The 22,434-nt window shown below is 44.3% G+C and overlaps 1 protein-coding gene and 1 pseudogene across 1 annotated transcript in view; one reads left to right on the forward strand and one right to left on the reverse strand.

Moving 5' to 3' along the window:
• Positions 1-4,614, reverse strand: part of SYTL2 (synaptotagmin like 2) — a 138,261-nt gene extending 133,647 nt beyond the window's left edge. Inside the window, exon 1 of the mRNA XM_055144848.1 lies at positions 4,516-4,614. The gene's annotated coding sequence lies outside the window, so the exon portion shown is untranslated. The remainder of the gene's footprint in view (positions 1-4,515) is intronic.
• On the forward strand, positions 4,449-22,160 carry LOC129402014 (headcase protein homolog; annotated as a pseudogene).
• Positions 22,161-22,434: the final 274 nt, after the last annotated feature.

The following is a 22,434-nucleotide window of genomic DNA, read 5'->3' on the forward strand; positions in this document are numbered from 1 at the left end:
TGTGTGAAATAACAGGTTAGTTTCTGTCCTGTTCCTCCATTCAAGGTTGTGGTAAAAAATCAGTGAGTCTAGCCACCCAGGAATCCTGTTCTGAAGAAAAACAGAGTGGGGATCCCAAAAAGCACTTGCACGTAGATCCCAGCATTTTGTAGATGCTTACAGTTATTTTCATTTTTCTATGAGGAAGGAAGGAAGGAAGGAAGGAAGGAAGGAAGGAAGGAAGGAAGGAAGGAAGGAAGGAAGGAAGGAAGGAAGGAAGGAAGGAAGGAAGGAAGGGAGGGAGGGAGGGAGGGAGGAATGGAGGGAAAGAAGGGAGAGAGAGGGAGAGAGAGAGGGAGGGAGAAGGAGGGAGAGGGAGGGAGAGGGAGAGAGAGGGAGGGAGGGAGGAAAGGAGGGAGAGAGAGCAGGAGGGAGGGAAAGGGGGAAAAGCATAGAACCAGGCACAGGCTGTTACAGAAGTGGCAGAGCACAGGCTTGACATGTAGAAGACCCTAGATTCAATATTCAGCACACCTCTGCGCCCCCCTCAACATACCCACGTGCAATTCAACTAACAAACACTAACACCTGACTCAATCCTCATGTGCTGGCTCTCTCCTCCTCAGTGTGCAGTTGTGCCTGAAAAATTTCTACTCCCCATTTCACAAGCCAGCAACAACTAGCAACCTCTTCTTTGGCATTTGAAACATCAGGCACAAGTAAGACTTCACAGGGCACATGGCTTGCCCTTGCCACTTCCCCAGCAGACAGTGCAGGAACCTCTCTCAGTTGGAAACTAAATGACACAGAAAAATAGGATTAATACCTGTGGCATTAATTTATTATCAGCATTCTTTGGGAAACAATTTGATATGGCTCTTAGCCCAGATACTAATCCAATCAAAACTGAGAGATGTATTTTTTTAATTACTACACAAAGATACAGAGACTAAGAGTTGGAAACTTATATCTCAAATTTTCATTAGTGATGAGGAGTGTACTTATTATTACATTATTATCATTATCTCTTTTCTATAAAAAAATGTATATAGCTGTTTTAATCAGAAACGAAAATAACTATCACAACTAGTTGAAGACTAAAAGTCTGAATTTAAACAGGTTGTAGAATATATATTAGCAGGAAGATGGGATAAATGGGGAGTGGGCATAAACTTCTAGTCATTAGATAAATATGTCCTGATATCTAATATACAGCCTGGTGACCATAGGAAATAATATGGCATACTTGAAGGTGGCTAGGAGAGTGGAACTTTAGTGTCTTCACTACAAAAACAAAACACTGTGGTGCATGAGATGATGGATCTATTCAGCAACCACTTCCTCAATATCCACATACATCAAAGCATTATGTGTACATCATATACTTATAGTGTTTATTAACAAGTTTTAGTTCAACAATGGAGGTGGGAACATGGGACAAACAAAAATATTTTGCTTTTTAAAACATACTCTTTATTCTAAGAAGAGAAAAAGGAGCGGTGCCCACAAAGTGTTACAAGACTCTATCAATATGAACTTGAGTGGAAAATGCAATATCTGTATTTTTGTTTGTTTGTAGGTCACAGCTGACAGACCTCGGGGTTTGCTCCAGGTGATGCTAGAAGCAGATTCAGGCTCAGGCAAGGCAAATACCTCATCCTTTATGCTATCTCTGACACACAAACAGCACTCAAAGCCCCATTTGCCCTGCTTCTTCAATCAGGTATCCCTAGCCCCCTAAGGACATACAATTCTCCAGGACACCAATTTCATGCAAATATTTTGCATGGAAAATACCTTTGTATGTGTTTTCATTAAATCAAATCTGAAAAGATGCATAATTCTGAAAGCACTTTTCAAGTTTGCTGGGGTCCATGAGAAGTACAATCTACTCCCAGAAGCATTTGTTGTTTTTTTGTGATTGGTGACAATTTCATGGGGGATTCTGGAAAGCCCTTATGAAAATAGCACAATCAGTTTTTAAGAGTTTAAGAGTTCAGTATTGCCACTAATACTGTATTATTCCTTTAAAAAAAAAAAGAACAAAAAACAGGGGCCAGAGTAATAGTACAGAGGATAGGTCCTCTTACATGTGGCCAACCAGGTTCAATACCCAGCACCACAGTACCTGAGACATAAACCCCCAAAAGCTACCAGGAGTGTTCCTTGAGTGCATAGACAGGAGTAAGCCCTGAGCACAGCCGGGTGTGGTACCAACCCCTTCCAACACAACCAAAAGGAAAAAGGAGATGAAGACTTGGTCCTCAGCACCACAAAAACAAACAATAAGTTAAATCATACAGGGTCAACGAACATATCCAGGTAACTCCAGAAGACCACATGAGCACAGTTTACCCTCCCATTTTTGAGGGGAGAACTGCCTGGCCTGGCAATATGGGTGCAGGATAGGGGGGCCCAGGCCCCTGAGCCACTCCCATTTCTGCAGAAGGGCGGATCACTCCTCACAAGTTGCTAATTCATTCATTGCCCAAATGTTTATTGAGTGGAAGCGGAGAAAGGCTTAAGGACAGTAGAATCATTCACAAGTCAACAGTCAGCTCTAACGGACCAGATGTGGACAATAAGTCTTTCATTAGTCTTCAACCACCTCTAGGATTCAGCAAACAGGGTCTTTTCCCTATACTCACTCAGCTAGGTTGGAACAGGCTTGGATCTGAAGCAGGATTGGCAGTACAGAGGCAAAAGCAGTTGCTACTTCCCACCCAAAGATGAAAGCTCCTACAACCTAAGTAGCATTCATCCCTCTGAAACACTTTGAACAGTATTTGACACCTAGTGAAAACTCAATAACTTTAGCCATTGCTTTTCTTATTCCATCTTACCCCTTAGGAAGGAAGGAAGGAAGGAAGGAAGGAAGGAAGGAAGGAAGGAAGGAAGGAAGGAAGGAAGGAAGGAAGGAAGGAAGGAAGGAAGGAAGGAAGGAAGGAAGGAAGGAAGGAAGGGACGGAGGGAGGGAGGGAGGGAGGGAGGGAGGGAAGGAAGGAAGGAAGGAAGGAAGGAAGGAAGGAAGGAAGGAAGGAAGGAAGGAAGGAAGGAAGGGAGAAGGGACGGAAGGAAGGCAGGGAGGCAAGGAGAAAGAAAGAAAGAAAGAAAGAAAGAAAGAAAGAAAGAAAGAAAGAAAGAAAGAAAGAAAGAAAGAAAGAAAGAAAGAAAGAAAGAAAGAAAGAAAGAAAGAAAGAAAGAAAGAAAGAAAGAAAGAAAGAAAAACTTAAAACCAGGAATATGGGCATGAGTAGCAGGAGTGGCCCCTGACTAGCCATGAAACTAAGGAAGGCAATTCTTCAAGCCTCAGTTTCTTAGTAAGATGGGGTCTGGGTTTGTGACAACCTCTCAGGGGGCTCTGTGAGAAATAAAGAAAGGTATAAAAAAGAAGAGTGTCAGGCCAGACATAGTACTGGAGTTAAGGTGCTTGCCTTGCATGAGCCTCAGCACTCCAGATGGTCCCCTGAATGTCACCGGGGTGATCCCTAAACACAGAGCCATGAGTAAGCCCCGAGCACTGTAGAGTGTGGCCGCCCCAAAGTGTCTAGCCCAATAAAAGTCAGTTTTGCCATTGTCCTCTTCCCCATCTCTCTTGGGGTCCCAGAATCTTATTTCAACTGGGGAGAGCTGGGTAGAACCACCAGGACAAGGCAGGAAGAGGGGCGGGCATGGCCAGCGGCCTTCGCGCGGAGATTCGTCCACAGCTCCAGACTGACCCTCCTCTCTGCGCTGCCTGGGGCTACGGAGCGGCTGAGTCCCCCGTCCCCTCCCGCCAGAGGGCAAAGGGGGCCTGAGACTGGACGCTGTGTGGATGCGCTCCCTTCCCGGGTCGCACGGGTCAGGAGACCGTGATTCACGTCCTTATCTAGGTTTGCATCTCGGCCCGAGCTGGGGCCCCCGGGCTGTTGGTCGCAGACCCGCTCTGCTGGCAAACAAGGACTTTCCGCGCAGCCAGGAGCGGGGCACGGTGCGGGGCCGCACTCGGGGCCCACCTGCCGCCTCGGCGCCGCGGGAGCAGAGAGGGAGGGGCGGGTCCAGCCGGGTCCCACCTGCAGGCACCTCGCCTGGGCGCGGGTCCTGCCCGCCCCCCGCCTGCACGAGCGCCTCAGGTCACCCCCAGCACAGCAGGTGGCCAGCCCGGGGCGGCGGGGCTGGGGCAGGAGCGGGCAGGAGTGTCCGGAGCGTGTCCAAGCGCGCCGACCCCTTATTTGGAGCGGGGGGGGGGGGGGCACGGAGGGCGTCGCCGCGGACCCGGACAGCCCCGAGAGGGAGAGCCCGCGGGGGACACGGGGGCATCGTCGCGACCACCGGGACAGCCCGCGGGAGACAAGGGGGCGTCGCCGCGACCCTGACAGCCCCGAGGGAGAGAGCCCGCGGGGGACACAGGGCCATCATCGCGACCACCGGGAAAGCCCCGAAAGGGAGAGCCCGCCGGGACACGGGGGCGTCGCCGAGATGGCCCCGAGATGGAGAGCCTGCCGCCCGCTGAGCCCGCGCTGGCGGAGAGGAAGCCGAGGCGGCCTCGCGCGTTACCTTCCTCGCAGGACCCGGAGCCGCCGCCGCCGCCAGCCCAGGTGTCCCGAAACGTCGGCTCCGCGGGGCGCCGCGTCTCCCCTAGCCGGCCGCGGGGCGGGGTGGGGCGGGACGGGACGGGGCGGGGCGGAGCGGGGCCACGCCCCCCGCGCCGCCGGCCAATGGTGCAGCGCCCACTCTCGTCGGCCCGCCCCGCCTGGTCCAGCCCCAGCGGAGCGCGACCCTCGGCACGGCCCTCTGCCGCCCTGGCCTGGCCGCTTCCCGAGGGTACCCCCTCCCCTCCCGCCGCCGTTTCGCTGCAGGTGCACGGTGCAGGAGGTGGACGCTGTTCGTCCGCGCAGTGGAGTGGAGCGATTCTTCTGTCCGCCGTGCGTCCCGGCTCCAGAGAGGGCAGTGCCTGGACTGGGGGCGGCAGGGTCAGCTGGAGGGCGCCGCGCCTCCGCGGGCCTCAGCGTGTCCCAGCTTCTGTTTCCCCAGTTCAAAATGCCGCGCAGGTCTGGAAACTATTAAATGAGTGGATGCTTTGCCATGATGTTGAACAAATGAGCGCGAAGGGGCTGGGTTGAGGGGGCTGGAGCTACGGTACGGCGAGCAGGCACCTGCCTGCGCGCGGCTGACCATGTGGGCTCCATTTCCAGCACCCCAAATGGTCCCAAGCTCTCTAGGAATGACCCCTGAGCCCAGAGCCAGAATAAGCTGAGGACTGCAGGTGTGCCCCCCCAAAACAAAACAAAAAAACAAAAAAATGTCTGGCTTGAGCCCCCAATAGGGAGTGTGCAAATAAGTCAGGTAGCATGGCAAAAAGTGCCAGCTGATAGGGAGAAGGAGGAACACGTAGCCGATCAGTTCCTCCTAATGAGCTACTTCCTCAGTTTCTTGCCTGTCACTATTGTGTGTCTAGCCAGCCAAGGATGACCCTTGGGTTCCTCTAAAGAATCCTTTCTCTCAAACTGCCAACCTGATTCCCAGCATCTCATTACTTGCCTTGCTGGGTGCTGTGGCCCCCATGTCTGGTGAGCTTGCTGGCTCTCACCCCAACTCTGACTCTAGTGCACCCCTGTGCCAGGTTAGCCCGCAGGTCGCTAGTGAGTTGTGTGTTGAAACATGGAATGTAATTGAGATAAGCGCAAATGAAGTGAAACTTATCACGTATAAGGGTGGGGACTAGGGAGGTGGGAGGGGGCGGCAGATAGACTGGGGGGGTTGGGGATGGAAGATGGGCACTGGTGAAGGGAGGGGTGTTTGAATATTGTATAACTGACATAATCCTGAGAACTTTGTAACCCTCCACTTGGTGATTCAATAAAAAAATTTAAAAAAAAATCAAAAAAAAAAAAAAGAATAAGTCACTCAATATGGTCCTCTAGGCACTACCAAGAGTTATCCCTGAGCACAGAGCCCATAGTTTGCACTGAGTACAGCTGGTGTGCCCTGCAAACAAACAAACAAGTAATAAATATATATTAAAAATTAAAAAATTAAAGAGTAAAGAATAAGTTGCTAGCCGTGTTAAAGAAACAGATACGCAAATAATTTCAATTTGGCCTAACCAGTGCTGTACTAGAAATACAAGGTATTGCAGAGTCACGCATGCTGGGAGAGTAGAGTAATAAAAGTTTATTGCCTCTATCACACAGAAGTAAAGCCAGCGTGGGCCCACTGCCCACTGCACCAGAGAATCAAACACCAACACATGACTCTGCTAGACAGGAAAGACTTTTATTGCTGTTCTGAGAGCAATGAAAGTCAGAGCAGTACTCAGGCCCACCTCACTGGTTTTTGTTTGCTGTTTTTTTTATCTCAGAATATTTATGTTGGTAGAAAGGGGAAGAGAAATATCTCTCTTCTTGAAAAACTGGAGATAGGTTTTGAAATAAACCAGATAAACCCTGAAGTGGGAAGGCCATCCCAATCTTTGCCCACGCATTTCTTCCTTGTAACAGGTCTTAAAATTCTGTTGTACACCTGGAGGCAAAAAGCAAGCAGAAACTCAGAGTTATTTGAGTTCTTCCTTGTTCTTTGCAAATTTATTTTTAACTTGTTCAAGTCTCTGCAAAAGAGTTCCTGCAGAGTGTAAAAGTTATTTTGTTGAACCCCATTTATCTGCCAATTCGCCTCCTCCATCTAAAGCCATGTCGGGTAGCCATGTATCTTTAAGGCTGTGGTTCCCAGCCAGCAATACTGAAGGCTGGCTCTCACTTGGCTCTGATGGAAGAGCAAACAACAGAGAGACAGACATGGAAGAGTTGTCCTATGCCCTGGCTTTTGCTCGGGTTAGATAACAATGAGGTAGGGCTGTCGCTCAAAAGATCTAGAAAGATGGAGAGCAACATGCTGACCTGGTTGAGGAGAGCACCCTCTTGGTGAGGACTGCTGGTGAACGATTTTAAGCAGGCATGTGGCTAACCACGTTTGCTTTGGGCATCTTAGTTCCAGTGTTGATTGTGTCAGCCTTGGTCATCTTCTTCCTGCCCCTCTAGCCTGGAGGGCAGGCGCTGAGTGTAAGGTGAGTACCTGTATACTAAGTCCTGCTGAAGAACTTCAAAGGAACTCTGTTCTCTGCTCCTCCCTCTGATATCCACCAGTGATAGGAAGGCTCTAAGGCCTATCACAGGCAGCTGGGAAAGAAATGTTGAGAGCGGGTCTTGTTGGGGCACTGAACTCATCCCATCAAAGAGCTCTTATGGCTCAGAAGTTCAATGCAAAGACTTACATTTTTTTAGTGAAATAAAATAGTTTTACTTAAGGAAGCTTACTCAGAGCAATGTGAGGGGAAATAAAAGAGGGATCTGTAAAGAACATGGGCTTCTCCAGAGCGGAAAGGCAGTTGTGATGTGAGCTAGTCTTCAGGATGGAGAATGAGGCCCCACCACTTTACAAAGTTGGTTTTATAACTGGACTCTTTCAAACCGCCTTGGCCTGGCATTCTCTGCTACATAAAAGTTAATCTGGGTATTGTCACAGGGGGAGTTTTGAACTCTTGATAGTCCTTGCATATTCTTATCAAGACCTTGAAATTCTTTTGAGGCTTTTCCCCTTCTGATGAAGTTCACCCTTTTCTGCATGGTAGCTCCATTTCTCAAAAAGCAAGAACTTTTATATTTAGTGGCCAGGGTTTATGTATTGGTATTGTCACAGTGGAAACTGGACTAGCTCTTGAGTATGAGGGTCCTTGTGTGATGTATGAAAGATTTTTTCAGGGGGGTTGAAGGGTGGGGTGTTGGGTCACACAGAGCAGTGCTCAGGGCTTACTTCCTGTTCTGCACTCAGGAATCATTCCTGGCTTAGGGGACCATTTGGGGTGCCAAGGATTGAACTGAGGTCAGCTGTGCACAAGGCAAATACCTTACCTGTTATACTGTCTCACTGGTCCTGTTGTGTGAAAGATTTGTACATAGGACCCCAGATGCTTGTGACATGATTGTTATTTATTTAGCCACTTTAAAAGGCAGTTTTATGCCCTGATATTCTATGTCCAGGCCTCACAGTTGGGTCTCTATCGGGACCCCCGGCTCCCGAGTACACTTGATCTATGTGGTATCTCTCTGGTTCCACCCCTCTGAGTTCAAGTTTCTCATTGGTTCTGTCTCTCAGAGTGCACGTTGTCCTCCCCATCTGCCACTTGTTGTTCTGTCACTGAGCTCTAAGGCTGCCCCTCAAGACTAGCAGCTGTCCTGTGTTCTCAGGCTACTTGCTGGTCAGGGAGAGCTGTTCTTCCCTGTCCCTTGCCTATGCACAGACAAGAGGAAGTTACCAACCAGTGTTCGCTTTCAGATATTACTATTTCCCACCCTCCCCCACTTAGATGGTCTATTTTGACTGGCTACCTCTTAGGCAGGTGAGATTTAAAAGGACCAATTAAATTAATTAACTAAATTATTTCTGTGATGATGGGATAGTACAGGGGTAAAGTGCTTGCCTTGCACACAGCTGATAGGAGTCATCCCTGAGCACAGAACCAGGAGCAAACCCTGAGAATTATCAGATGTGAGCCTCTCCCCCAGGAAACAAAATTAAATTTACTATCTGGCACCCATCTTCACCCCTCCATTTTCACTGTAACAGCCCCACCATGTACTGTTAGTACCTCAAGCCATCAGTTTTACCCAAACTCTGCCTCTATCTGCTCACTTATTAGACATGGTAATAATGCTTTAATATAATGCACAGAGACACTACTGTACTACTTTTAGTTAACATGACCCTATCAACTCAGCAGTGACTGTACCACTTAAGTACAGAATATGGTCACTCTTTGAAAAGATTTGCTGAAGTGAGGAGAGTGGGAGGTAGTAGCAGGAGAAAGGGAGGAGGCGGAGAATACCATATTCAGTCAAAATTTCTGGCTTTTCCAGAAGGGAGCGAGCAGAGTATACATATCCCAAGTTCAGAGGTACGCAGGCAACCCCAGAGTGGTTATGTGCATTGCCTGCCTTTGCAAAGTTTATAGGGTTTTCCCCAAACTGCCCTGTAGGATAACATGGAGTTTGTCCTTTCAGCCTTGCCACAGAGAACTTAGTTTACCTTAAAGCAATGTCCTTTCTGTATGGACACAGGATGACAGTTAATATTATGCTTTGTAACTTGGGAGCTGATTACTCCAATAATATTTACTCCCGGGTATCTGCTTTTTCCACCCAGTTGCCCTTAGTTCCTAGAACCCCAAAAGCAGGGTCCCAACGAGGGACAGAATGGACCCCGGACGAGCTGTAAGCTACCCTGACATCGAAATGGGCCAGGCCAAAGTGCCACAATACCTAACTATAAGTTGATAACATGGTCATAGATAAATGCTGTCATGATCCAAAAGTAACGATGAGACTAAGACCCTTCTGGGGTTAGGAAGATTAATCTGGTCTGAGGACTGTGGTCTAGAAAATATAGTGAGATGTCCTCAGGAAGAACCAAACTTTAAGCCTGATATATATCTTACTGTGCTCATACAGAATGACATTGCTAGAAATATTTGAAGTAGATTCATTACAACTATTTAAGTGGATTACTAGCTGAGGAAGGAAGAAAGGGACACACCCTGACACACCCTTGTTTGGATCCCACCCTTGAGCAGATATACTAGTAATATCCTTAGATGATATTTTGTTAATCTCCTCAAGAAATGGTCTTACCCTTCTTTGTTGATTTGTTAATATTCAACCCACCTTTGTGTTACCGCCCTATGTGATTGCTATATAAACTAAGACTGTAACCGGAGAAAGAGAAGACACAGAAGCAAGGGCAGAAGACACAGAAGAGTATAACTGAGACATAAACCCGAGAACTTTGTAACTTTCCACATGGTGATTCAATAAACAAATAGATAAATAAATAAAATATAAAAAAATTAAAAGCTGTGTTTATATGAGATATATACATATATATAAGATGTCTATAATTAAAACTAAAACTAACTCCTCGCAAGAGATAATAGAACTTGTGAGAAGTGGAGGTGAGGTTACTTGTCTTGATTATGTAGTTTGTCTGCTGTCAAGTAATTTCCTCAAGTATCTAAGTATCCCTTATCCATTACTGCTTCCTCTGTGCTATAATTAATGATTCCTTCTCTTCAGAAAGTCACTCTATCCTCTCTCTGTAACTATGCAAGTGCTATATAAAGTAGAATCATTAAACACCTGTGGTTAATTGAGCATTAGAAGTATGACTAGTCTGAATTGAGATGAACTCTCAGTGTAAGATTCTCCTAGTTCCCCAGCAAGCACAGGCATAAAAGTAAAAAGTAAAATATGCTATCAATTTCTTTGTACAAATAGGTGTTTATTGGTCTGCTTGAGAATTCAAAGCACAATAATTACAAAATTGGGATTTCTTTTCCCAATTATTTTGCAAGTACAGTGGAATCATGCTTAACTAATAATCATTCATAAATAGAATGTCTAGAAAAATAAAACCTAATCTTCTCCCATCCCCTGTTTTTCTCAGTTATACATTCATCCATGCATTTATTTTATGTATAACTATTGAGTTACCATTATGTACATGGCCTTTTTCTATGAGAAATTGAAATTAGATCAGCTCAGTGTCTGTTGCTGTTTCTCTTTATAAAATATGTTAGTTTATTCCCCTGATTTTTGTACTAATATCATAGGCATGATGATATAATTAAAAATCACTATTCCAGAGACCATAACACCTGGAATCTGGTGCTAGCTTTAGGAGCTATGTGAAGTGAACAGGTCTCTTCAAATTCAAATCTGAAGTTTTCAATCTATAAAACTGGAAAAGATTTTTATAAATCTACTTTATTATTAAAATAAATTAATATGGAAAGAATAATCTACAAGTTATTATTTCTTATCTATTAAAAGACATTCCACTAGAAGGCAACGGTTCTGGACCCTAACAACATACTATGTGGCTTTGCAAACCTCAATATTCTTATCTCTATAATTAAGGGGTTTTCTAAAGAGATTCCAAAATCACTTCCAGTTCAAAATCCCAAGTTTTACAAACTTAGGGGTATTAAGATACTCATTGTCTGAAAAGTTACACTTAAATCACTAGAGTCATAACATCTCAGTTCTCTACCTGTAGCTCTTATAGGATTAAAATGTCACTGTCACTGTCATCCTATTGTTCATTGATTTGCTCAGGACAGATAAATCTTTCCTAATCCTCACAGGGTCCTAATCTAGTTGTTACTCTTTGGATCATGACAGAATTTGTCCATGACCATGCTCTTAACTTATCTTAACTTACAGTTAAGTATCATGGCGCTTTGGCCTGGCCCACTTCGATGCGAGGGTAGCTCACAGCTTGCCCTGGGTCCATCCAGTCCCTTGTCAGGGACTCTCCTTTGGGGTTCTAGGAATTGAACAATTGGACAATGTTCTGGAGACTGTATGGGGTGGTGGGGGTGTGTGGATTAAAACTCATTTGGCTGAGTGCAATATAAGTGACTTACCCATTTGTTATCTCTCTGGTCCCATAAAATACAAGGTTTTGTGTTATGCTTGCTACTGTTCTTTTGGCTAAAGCAAGTTCTGCAGCCAAGCATGAGTCTCTGATGGAGAAACTGAATATTTGGAGGCTCATTTCACTGGGACCACCAGTGTAATAGTGTATCACAACTTCCATTCAGTGGAGAAACCTCACCTCCACTTCTCACAAGTCTACATAAATTATTGATATTCTTTTGTGTTTTCTGCATTTATTTCTAATCCTGCCTATGCCATTCTGTACTCTGGTCATTACTTTAGAGTTCAATCTTCACTCATCAAAATGGCAGATTATTGATCAAATTAAGGAAGAGACAGTATCTTAACTCAGCATTTCTCAGTAACTCTGTATTTGGCATCTACCATAACACCAACACATAGGAGATAGTTAATAACAGTAAACCATAGAAAATTGAATTCGCTGTAATTTTGCCAAATGTAGAAGGAAGAACATTCCATTTCAAATTGTAGGAGGCAAGGATTCATTCCTAACCTAGGTTCTTTATTTTCACTAACCTCTACATGAATCTGTTAGTTCCTTTTATTATAAATAGCAAACCAAAGTAGTATTATAAGTTGCAACTTTTTTACCAACAAAAACATATTCATATATTTAGATTTTTCATATGACATTATAGTTGGCTTGTTGCCTATATTATAAAGATGAAAATTTTAAACTAAATATATTTGAAAAAATTATCTTAATGCATTTGATCCTACTTATGGTACTAAATATTTTGCCTCATTCCAGTTGTTTTAGAAACATTTTTGACATGGGTTAAAAGACAGTGCAGGCTTGCCTTACCCTTCACCATCCCAGTTTTTATTTTTAATTTTTTAAAATTTTTATTGAATCACCGTGAGATAGTTACAAGCTTTCATGTTTGGGTTACAATCTCACAATGATCAAACACCCATCTCTCCACCAGTGCACATTCCCCACCACCAATATCCTGGGTATACTCCCCCTTCCCCACCCTTCCCCTGCCTCCATGGCAGAGAATATTCCCCATACTCTCTCTCTACTTTTGGGCATTATAGCTTGCAACACAGACACTGAGAGGTCACCATGTTTGGTCCATTATCTACTTTCGGCACACATCTCCCATCCCAACTGGTTCCTCCAGCCATCATTTTCTTAGTGATCCCTTCTCTATTCCATCTGCCTTCTCCCCTCCACTCATGAAGTAGTCTTCCAGCTATGGGGCAATCCCCCTGGCCATAGTATCTACCGTCCTTGGGTGTCAGCCTCATGTGATGCTACCCCACACTCCACAAATGAGTGCAGTCCCTCTATGTCTGTCTCTCTCTTTCTGACTCATTTCACTTAGTATAATACTCTCCATGTTTATCCATTTATAAGCAAATATCATGACTTCATCTCTCCTAACAGCTGCATAGTATTCCATTGTGTAGATGTACCAAAGTTTCTTTAACCAGTCATCTGTTTTAGGGCACTCGGGTTGTTTCCAGATTTTGGCTATTGTGAACAGTGCTTCAATGAGCATATAGGTACAGATGCCATTTCTACCGTGCTCTTTTGAATCCTCAGGATATATTCCCAGAAGTGGTATTGCGGGGTCATATGGAAGCTCAATTTCTAGTTTTTGAAGGACTGTCCATATTGTTTTCCAGAAAGGCTGGACCAGTCAGCATTCCCACCAACAGTGAAGGAGCGTCCCTTTTTCCCCACATCCACGCCAGCACTGGTTGCTTTTGTTCTTTTGAATGTGTGCCAGTCTCTGTGGTGTGAGATGATATCTCATTGTTGTTTTGATTTGCATCTCCCTGATGACTAACAATGTGGAGCATTTTTTCATGTGCCTTTTGGCCATTTGTATTTCTTTTTTGAGGAAACTTCTCTTCATTTCTTCTCCCCATTTTTTGATGGGGTTGGAGGTTTTTTTCTTATACAGTTCAACAAGTATCTTGTATATCCTTGATATTAATCCCTTATCAGATGGGTATTGGGTAAATATTCTTTCCCATTCTGTGAGCTCTTTCTGTATTTTGGTCACTATTTCTTTTGAAGTGCAGAAGCTTCTTAGTTTGATATAGTCCCATTTGTTTATGTTTGTTTCCACTTGCATGGTCAATGCTGTTTCGTCCTTAAAGATGCTTTTAGCTTCAATGTCATGGAGAGTTCTGCCTACATTTTCTTCTATGAACCTTATAGATTCATGTCTGATATTGAGGTCTTTAATCTACTTTTAATCCATTTTAATCTGACTTTTGTGCCTGGCATTAGACAGAGGTCAGAGTTCATTTTTTTGCAGGTAGCTATCCAGTTTTCCCAGCACCACTTGTTAAAGAGGCTTTCCTTGTTCCACTTTGCATTTCTTGCTCCTTTGTCAAAGATTAAGTGGCCATATATTTGGGGGTCTGTGACAGGATATTCACCTCTGTTCCATTTGTCTGCAGGTCTGTTTTTATCCCAATACCATGCTCTTTTAATTAGTACTGCTTTGTAGTAGAGTTTGAAGTTGGGGAAAGTGACACCACCCATCTTCTGTTTTCCAAGGATTGCTTTAGCTATTCGTGGGGGTTTATTGTTCCATATCAATTTCAGGAGTGTTTTGTCTATTTCTTTGAAAAATGTTATGGTTGTCCTGATAGGGACTGCATTAAATTTGTATAGTGCTTTGGGCAGTATTGCCATTTTGATAATGTTAATTCTCCCTATCCATGAGCAGGGATGTGTCTCCACTCCCTAGTGTCCTCCTTTATTTCTTGAAGTAGGGTTTTGTAATTTTCCTTGTAAAGGTCCTTCACCTCTTTGGTTAAGCTGATTCCAAGGTACTTGATTTTCTGAGGTACTATTGTGAATGGGATTGTTTTTTTAATGTCTCTTTCTTCTCTTTCATTATTTGTATATAAGAAAGCCATGGACTTTTTTTGTGTTGATTTTGTAGCCTTCACTTTACTATATCGACCTATTGTTTCTAGGAGCTTTTCTGTAGAGTCTTTAGGGTTTTCCAAGTATAGTATCATATCATCTGCAAATAGTGATAACTTGATCTCTTCCTTTCCTATCTGTATGCCCTTGATATCTTTTTCTGTCTAACTTCTATGCTATCCCAGTTTGATTCCTGACATGGGAAGAAGTAGAAGTAGAGCACGTGGTCCACTGAACACTGCCAGGAATGACCCCTGAGGAGAGACCCAGGAGCAACTCTGAGCATTGCCAATTGTTTGTATTTATACATTTTATATTGTTGATTTGTTTGTATATTTGTATGAACAGTTGTATGTGTATATATATACATATATATGTGTGTATGTATGTATGTATGTATGTATGTATTTGAAAAGGAGTACATTGGCTTAGCCACAATGCCTAGATTGTCAATGGCAAAAAAAAGGTCAAGACTCTCCTCACTCTCAGCAGGGTAGACACCCGATTGGAAGAGATTTATACCTTAGGAAGAACCTCCCCAACTCCACCAGCATCAAAAGTACCCTGGAGAAAAGTAAATTCTTCTAAGTCAGAAACTCTGGAGTGGGACCCTGCAACCATCTATAGGTTCTTCTAGCTGATTCTGATTCAGGATAGACTTTCTTTTTTTTTTTTTTTTTACTCTAGAAGCAATTATCTTCTTTATTTTTTTTAATTAATTTATTTATTTTTAATTCGTGAATCACCATGAGGGCACATTTACAGATTTATACACTTTTGTGCTTATGCTTCCCTCATACAAAGTTCGGGAACCCATCCCTTCACCAGTGCCCATTCTCCACCACCAGTAAACCCAGCATCCCTCCCACCCTCCCCGATCCCATCTCCCCCCACCCCACCCTGCCACTGTGGCAGGGCATTCCCTTCTGTTCTCTCTCTCTAATTAGCTGTTGTGGTTTGCAATAAAGGTGTTGAGTGGCCACTGTGCTCTGTCTCTAGCCCTCATTCAGCCTGCAACTCCCTTCCCCCACATGGCCTTTGACTACATTATAGTTGGTGATCCCTTCTCTGAGTTGCCCTTTCCCCAGAATGTGAGGCCAGCCTCCAAACCATGGAGTCAACCTCCTAGTACTTATTTCTACAATTCTTGGGTGTTAGTCTCCCACTCTGTTATTCTATATACCCTAGATGAGTGCAATCTTTCTATGTCTGTCTCTCTTTCTGACTCATTTCACTCAGCATGAAACTTTTCATGCTGATTCAGGATAGACTTTCAAAACCATTGATCTGGTGAAATAGTAGGATTCAAAATTGAGGTATACAAGGGTAACTGAAGGCCCTTTGATCAGTCAATAAATATAAAAAGCTACTGACAGATCTCTGCTGGGAAGAAGTAGAGTAGAAAAATGTTCTGTATCTTAATTTGAATAATCATAATACAGATTTATGGATAGAAAAATATTTTATATCGGGACTCTAAACTTACTATTAGTGCTCTTTACCTTATGTTATATGTCATTTTAAAAACAAAGTTGCAAAGGCAGGCCAAGATGGCAGAGAAGGCTGCTCTTTGAAGAGTGTACTGTGTTTAAAATGCAATAGAAATGACCAAAAAAGTGAGTAAGTGGTTCTGCAGAAAACAAGCATGACAGTGATCTGTTCAGAGCCCAGAGAGAGTTTCTACAAAGAGATGTACAAGTTTGCATGACAAATGCATGACTACAGGGCTGGGGGAGTGGTGAAGAAGCTGGGCAAAGGGAGACTTCAGGAGATGGAGGTTGACTGAGATGACACAGTCTGTGCAGTGAAATCTGTGGATTGGAAATATGGTTTGGGCTATAGAAACAAATTTGGGAAGTTATTCTTACTAACACTTCAGGAGAAGCCTTGACTTCAGGTGGCAACAGGCAAAGACAAAATATAACCCCGTCTCAAGGCAGGCATCTACCTAATTAGAGAAGGCATTGAAGGGGGAGTGGAGGAAGAGTGTTGAGGCAAACAAGAATGTACAGACTGTTGGCCAACAGCACTAACTCAAGGACTGAAACAAGAGCTGGAAAGAACATATAGTGGGCAAGATTACCTGGCCTTGCATGTGACCAACCCAGGTTTGATCCCTGACACCCCATATGGTTCCCAAGCCCCACTAGAAGTGATTCCTGAACCAGGAGTAAGCCCTGAATGAACACTTTCAAGAATGGTCTCATCCCAAGTAGATAAAACAAAAAGCTGAAAGAACAGTGGCAGGGTTGAATCACTGGAGCCTTTGTTTAAAAAGATTTAGTACAGAGGCACAGATTTGCATTTCAGAAGCTGAGCAGCAGTCGGACACAACACACCATCCTAAACAGAGCAACAGAAATTCCAGGTGGGGCTTTGGAAACCAAGTATCAGATTGCTATCTAGGCTTCCACAAAACCAGACCCTCACCCATGGCCCTTATGCTGTAGACATAATGAAGAAGTATAGGAATGTACCACAATTAATGGATGAAGATAGTGGTATTGGAGGGTCTCCTCAGTACCCATCAGCTCCATAATATCTTAGATGATAAACTTCAGAGTGACCATGGTAAAGTTGTTTAAGGAACAGAAAGAAATAATAGTACAGATTTCCACTAGAGAAAGAGAAAACTGAGAAAATCATAGTCATAAATCACAGAAAAGCATGGAAAGTATAATTTTAAAAAATCATTGGAAGACCTTAGTAACAAAATGACAGAACTGAGGAATGAATCAGTGAACTTGAAGACAAAATTCAGAAAATCATCAATAACGAACAGATAAGGGAAGAAATGCAAAAAATGAATATACCAGAGAATTATGGAATGTGTTCTAAAGGAACAATATAAAGATTATACATAAGATAAAGGATCCATCAGAGAACTGTGGGTCACATAAAGTATAACTTAAGAATTTCCCTGACTTGAAGATTAAGTCAGGCACCCAGATTCAAGAGACTCAAAAGGTTTTTAAGAGTTAAAAGAAATCGAAAGGGCAAAACTCCAAAGCACATTGTCTAAGTTCAAATCACAGATGCCAAAGATAGAGATAGAATCCTGAGAACGCCAAGATCAAGGAAGAAACTTAGGTACAAAGGATCCTCAGAAGATTCACAGCAGATCATTCAAATAAAACTTTGTAGGACAGAGGAAAGTGGTGAGTTATGGCAAACAAGCTGAATTAAATTAAAATTATGTTTTAAAACATAATTTTAAAAGAAAAATACAGACCAATATCCCTGATAAAGATAAAAAGACCTGGAGCCCAAGTGATAATACAGCCAGTAGGGTGCTTGCCTTGCACACAGCTGACCCTGGTTCAACCCCCAGAATACACATGGTATCCCCTGTGAATCATCACTAGGTGTGATCCCCGAGCACAGAACTAGGAGTAAGCCCTGAACACTGCTGGTATAACCCCCAAACGAAAAAAAAAAAACAAAAATCCAACAAACAAACAAAATAAAGGCAAAGACATTAAACATATTAATGAACTGAATACAACAGTACATAAATACATTAAAAAATCATACACCACAATCAATGAAAAAGAATTTAGATCCCAGAGACAGGCTCTTGGGTACATGGAGAAAGGTATTCGTGCTTCAACAAATGGCATTGGAAAATCTGGTTAGACACATGCAAAAAAAAAAAAAAGAACCCTGGATTCTTCACACCATACACAAAGCTTCCCAACCCCCACACACCCCCTCTTTTTTTCAGTGAATCATCATGAGATACACAGTTACAAAGTTATTCATCATTGAGTTTCAGTCATATAATGTTCCAACACCTGTCCCTTTACCAGTGCACATTTCACACCACTAATGTTTTCAGTTTCACTCCTGCCACCTCTCCTCCAGTCTGCCTCTATGGCACTTTTCTTCACTCTCTTTCTTTTTCTGTCTCTGTTTCTCTGTCTCTCTGTCTGTGTCTCTATCTCTCTCTGCCTCTCTCTGCCTCCGTCTCTCTGTCTTTGTCTCTCTCTGTCTCTCTGTCTCTCTCTGTCTCTCTGTATCTCTCTCTCTCTCTCTCTCTCTCTCTCTGTCTCTCTCTAGGCATTGTGGTTTGCAGTCCAGAGAGACACCTGCAGATCTCCCAGCTCCAAAGCACCTGAAGCAAACAGTAACATATGTGACTGTCCAGTGCCTCCAAACTTCACAGAGCTGACAGCTCAGGAGAAATAAGAAAATTAGAGGGGAAAATTGAATAGAAGCCTATTAAACTCAGTGAGTGAAAACAATGACACATAAGGCCTAACTCACACCTAACAGCGCAGTAAATCCTCAGGCCATGACTTTAGCAAAACCAATATAAGATATATGTTGTAATAAGCAATATAATGTACATTAATTAATACCTGATAAGGGAGCAGGCTTAGGGGGGTGGGACTAGGGACATTGGTGGAGGGAAGGGCACTTTGGTGGTGGTGTTGAAATATTGAACACCTGAAACAACTGTATTGTGAACAACTTTGTAAATCATGGTGTTTAAATAATTTTTTTAATTGGGAGAAGAACTGAACAGACAGTTTATCAAAAAAAAAAAAAGAGGGGCTGGAGCAATAGCACAGCGGGTAGGGTGTTTGCCTTGCACGCGGCTGACTCGGGTTCGATTCCCAGCATCCCATATGGTCCCCCAAGCACTGCCAGGAGTAATTCCTGAGTGCATGAGCCAGGAGTAACCCCTGTGCATCGCCGGGTGTGACCCAACCCCCCCCCCAAAAAAAAGAAAGAAAAAGCTGCTCACTACCTGCCACGGATAGCACAGTGAGTAAGATGTTTGCCTTGCACTCGGCCAACCCGGGTTTGATTCCTCCGTCCCTCTCAGAGAGCCTGGCAAGCTACTGAGAGTATCTTGCCCGCACAGCAGAGCCTGGCAAGCTACCCGTGGCATATTTGATATGCCCAAAACAGTAACAACAAGTCTTACAATGGAGACGTTACTGGTGCCCACTTGAGCAAATCGATGAGCAATGGGATGACAGTGATGATAGTGATGACTGCCTGCCACATCCTACCAATTACACTTCCTATCACTAGGTGAAGAAGGACAAAAAGGAAATGAGCAATTTCTAGCCTATCCTCAGAGACCTTTGGTGGACTAACTACAAAAATCTACCCTCAGCACAGCAGGAACATGGCAAACCCAGTGAAGAAGGTGGATAGACACCCACCACGCTCAGTGAGCGAAAGCATTAGTACAGCTCAACTGGCATCAATCAGCTCAGTACATCCTCAGACAGACTTCTGTGACACCATTGTGAGGAAATGATAGCAAGTCACATGAAATAATGCTGAAACAAGAAAACTACAAGCTAAAATGAAGAGTATAGTACGTGATATAATAAAGAAATAAATTAATGGTTTTTAAAAATCTCAATAGAAGTTGCAACAGTAGATTGATAGTAGCTGAGGAATATATCAAGGAGCTCCAGATGAAATGGAAGAAACTACTAAAAAACAGCAGAATGTGGAAAAGAGTGTGAAAAGAAATGAGCAGCATACCACAGAAATATTGGAAGAGTTTAAGAGGAGCAATATAAAGATCATTCGAGTTCCTGAAGAATAGGAAGGTAAATATGATGAATAGATTAGTGGATAAAGACTATGGGGTGTGTGTGTGTGTGCGTGCATACGCGTGCATGCATATATATGTGTATGTGTGTGTGTGTGTGTGTAAGAGAGAAAGAGAGAGAGAATGTGATGAAATACTACTCAGCTATAAGAGAAGATGAACTCAATGAACTCATGTACCTCCCACCTTGACACGAACATTTCAGAGTTCTGTGATTGTATTTTATTTACAACATGTTTTCAGTGTTGTTGAGTCTGTGCTTTAGATATATAGCTATACCAATCTCCTACATCACTGGCACAACCTGACCCTGACCCCTGCTTCCCCTATTCTCTTTCTCTTCTGCCTCCCCCTTAAATTCTTTTCTTCTGTCTTTCTCTTCCCTGTAGTCTGGGGTCAAAATTGATCTAGACATCCCCCTTTACCACATTACATTTTCTATTTACCACTTATTAATGAGGTCACCCTGTATTTACACTACTCAACACAACATGAGACCTTCCACTTTCACCCAGGTTTCAGCAAGTTACATGATTTTATCTTTTCCTGCAGGTACATAGTATTCCAGGAGTTTCACCAGTAACGCTGAAAATCTTTTAGCATCACTGATAATATCATTAGGAAAATTTATATCAAGGAAACAGTGAGATATCATCTCACACCAGTGAGAATGGCACATATCAAAAAGAGTGTGAACAATATGTGTTGGCAGGGATGTGATGAAAAAGGAACTCTCATCCATTGCTGGAGGGAATGCTGTCTTCTTCAACCCCTCTAGAAAAAAGTATGGAGAATTCTCAGTGAACTTAGAATTGAACTGCCGTATGACCCAGCAATTCTGCTGTTGGGTATCTCCCCCCATGACAGAAAACATTCATTCAAAATAACATATACACACCATTATTCTTTGCAGTATTTGGTTCAGTAGCTAAGATGTGGAATCAACCTAGGTGTCCAATAACAGATGAATGGATCATGGAGTTGTGATGGTATCGTTTCATGTTTGTTACTGAATTTTACTGGCTCTTTATACAGCTTGGATGTTATCCCTAGTCAAATGTATGATGTGCAAATATATTTTTATCCTGGTCCAGTTCAACTGCATCGATCGTGTGCAGAGCTGGAACGGGAAGCTACCAAAACATGTGGACCAAGAAGGGCTACGACCCGGCCTTCCGCTTCTGCTCCTGCTGCTGCGGCCAGGGCCACCTGAAGAAGGACACCAACTGGTACCAGGTGAAGAGGATGCAGGAAGAGGAGAAGGCGGGCGCTGATAGGCCGCCGGGGGACGCCGCGTGGGGGGCCAAGAAGTGTCAGGCGCCAGCCAATCCCCCCAAAGGTCTGAGCCATGAGGGGCCGCTGTGGCACTCCATGGACTGGCAGAACTCCCAGGAGAAGGGCTATGGGACCCGCTCGTCCTACGGCTCCCCGGGCCAGTGTCCGCCCGCCGGCTACTCCATCCAGTCCCCTGCCCACTTAGGAGGGCCCCGCGCCTCCCGCTACCTCCGCGAGTTCCTCAAGAACGCCATCCACCTGGAGCCGCGCAAAAAGGCCTGGGCACGGGCCACGTGTTCCGCAACTTTTGACTTCAGCCCAGCCGCTGGCGGCTTGTCTGGGCACTGGGGAGCCCACTTCGACGCGCCCATCCAGTTCCTGCGGCGCCTGGACCTCCCGGAGCTGCTCACCCACACCCCGCGGCACAAGCCGCACCCTTTCCACATGCACATGGAGGACGACGCCCAAGTGCACCAGGGCAAGTTGCTGCGCAAGTTCATCCTGGCGGCACTCAGGGTCAGCCAACGAACTGCGCCCTGTGCCACCAGGCGCTGCCCGAGTTCGAGCAGTTTCCGTTGGTGGGCGGGACTCTGTTCTTGAGCCCATCGCGGCACAACGAGGTCGAATACCATGTTCCTTGTCACCTCCAAGGGAGGCTCATGCACCTGTACGCCGTGTGAGTGGACTGCTTGGAAGGGGTGCACAAGATCATCTGCATCGAGTGTAAGTCGCGGTGGGACTGCAGCTGACACCAGCTGGGCACCTACAACACCCTGGCCGCCTCTCATGCTGCAAGCACTGCAGAAAGCCCGTGACCAACGTGCGAATCGGGATGCAATACTTCTCTGAGCACAGCATCGTCCAGCAGTGTCCGCACTGCGGCAACCTGGACTACCATTTCATGAAGCCATTTTCCTCCTTCAAAGTCCTCGAAGCTTATTGATGAAAGCTTTTCTTTTAGTAATCACTTGTATCACTTGTATCACTTGTCATCCCGTTGATCCTCGATTTGCTCGATTGGGCACCAGTGACGTCTCCATTTGTCCCTGTCAAGGGCTACTGTAGTCCAATGGTATCTGCTTGCTCCAGGAATAGGAAGTGCCTTAAATCATTCATTCAGGGTTTTAATGAAGTCTGACCATATGTTAGTGGGTGGCCACTGCGGTCGTTTGACTCTACTTTCCTTTCTAATTTAAAGGAGAACCCCTTTGTGTACA

Source organism: Sorex araneus, chromosome 1 (assembly GCF_027595985.1).
Source record: "Sorex araneus isolate mSorAra2 chromosome 1, mSorAra2.pri, whole genome shotgun sequence".
Taxonomy (NCBI): Eukaryota; Metazoa; Chordata; class Mammalia; order Eulipotyphla; family Soricidae; genus Sorex; species Sorex araneus.